Consider the following 2,179-nt stretch of genomic DNA (forward strand, 5'->3'; position numbering starts at 1 on the left):
GTGAGGAAGAGGGACTTTGTGATTTATGTGCCCGTGTAATCGATTACAGACAGGTTGTAATCGATTACTAGTGCCTCTGTACCAAAAGTCCAACGTTGCTCCCTGGCTCTGGTAGAGGGAGCTTCCCAGTGTGTTGTGTGTACTGACTTGGTTAAAATTGAAGTTATGAATTTGAGATTAATNGTTGTTTTTGAGGACCAACAATTGCTTAGGGGTTTGTTAGGGTATTTCATCCAAGTGCTTGTNTGAGGAAGAGGGACTTTGTGACTTATACCCAAGCGAAATGTAGAACTCACGATACTAACCCAACAAAATCCGTCAACGTCCACACATATTGCTCACCAATTCAACGCCTTAGAATAATGTACACACCGAGAACAGCTGCAAAGGAACACGAAAACCTAAAATGGATAGAGAGAGAGCTTCAGAGAAAAAGCAAAACCTAACATGGAGAGAGATACATGCTTCGAAGGAGAAAGTTTGATTAAAATGATTGAGGGTGTTTTCGGAATAACACAAAGTCACCTTTTTCACATCAGTTTTTTAATTAGAAAAATAAACTAAAATGAGCCAATAGAATGCTGACATATGGCGTTGGCAAATCGTTGTCAAAAATTGGTTGTCAACGTATCGCGATCCTTATTCTTTTGTCCTATTCTATTTCTGGTGAAGAATTTTTCCTTCTCCCTGCTGAGTCAAAACTTTGAAACTTCGTATGTTGTCGTATGTTGTCGATGCTATATCAAATACCAACTTCGCCTCTAGTCGTCATCCATGATATAACTTTAGTATAATGGTGTCATACTTGTTTTATGTTAGATTCTTAAAAACTTGATATCAGCAAGGGAATATAAAATGTGCATGTTTAGTGTTATCATTGATGTTGTTTGTAAGTGAATTAGAGTTTTATTTTGAAAACTTTCTAACGAATCAAATCGGCTTAATATCTCTGATGGTCCCTATTTTCGTCAAGTTTGTTCACTTTGGTCTCCATGTTTTTTTTTTCTGTTCAATGTTATTCTAAAGAGTGTAAATTTTGTTCAATATGGTCATTTTTGCTAACGCCGTTCAAATCGTTAACGACACACAGTCCAGATTTACACAACAGTTTTGAGATGGCATTTAACTACTGCCACGTCACCATCTTCAACCTTCAGTCCACCGAACCCTACCGCCACCGAACCCTAACGCCACCGCCGCCATAGAGATCGTCCAAAGTCACCATGTCGCCGTGAAGTCGCACCTGCAGAGAACCATGGCAACTATCACGCGCAACATCCATGGCCACCACCATCAAAGTTGCAATCTCCCCCAAATCACAAAACCCTAATCTCGAACTCCATTCGAATCTTCATTCTCGCGCATCAATCATGAATCATCCAAATCGAGAATCATAGAGAACCACAACCAAATCGAGAACCCTTGTCGTCGTTGTGCAAAGCTCTAGGGCCATCATCTTCTCCAACCTATAGAGAACCACAACCAAATCCAGAAAAATCCCAAATCAAAGAAACCTAGAAATTGTGTCATTGCTTGCTTCCACTGGCCACCATGAGTGCTTTCTCACACAACTATGTTCATCTTCTTCATGCTACCATGAGCTGCACAATTCATGAAATCATCTTCCATTGAAGCAAAGCAAGCAACATTTTCCTTCTTCTCGCGGTGCAAGTGCAGCAAGGTTTCTCCCAAATGCAAAACCCTAATTTTTGGGTGGGGTTGCCACGAACACTACAAAAAAAACCTTATTTAGAAGAGGTTATTTAGCGGAGGTTATAAAAAACCCCCTCAAATTAACATATTATAAAATGTTTAATCTAAATTATCTAACTATCCAAAATAGTGGGAGTTTTAATCATGTTCAAGGGAGGTTTATAACCCCTTCAAATAATAATATATTTTCTTCCTTTATTTCCTAATTTTTTTTACTTTTCTTCTCTTTAAAAATTTTAAACTAATTTTTTTTTCTAAATTGTAAAATTTCATTGTCCTGAATCCAAAATCCCATCTCCCTCTAAAAATCAGACTAAACCCTTTTTCCCTCTAACAATCAAAACCCTTTTTCCCTCTAAAAAATNCCTCTGAACCCTAAAATCCCTTCCTTCATTTCTTTGTTTTCATTCCTTTCTCCCTTTCTTCCTCGCACGTTCGTTTTCTTCTTTCTTCCTCGCACTGGTTC

This window comes from Vigna radiata, chromosome 2 (genome assembly GCF_000741045.1).
Source record: "Vigna radiata var. radiata cultivar VC1973A chromosome 2, Vradiata_ver6, whole genome shotgun sequence".
NCBI lineage: Eukaryota > Viridiplantae > Streptophyta > Magnoliopsida > Fabales > Fabaceae > Vigna > Vigna radiata.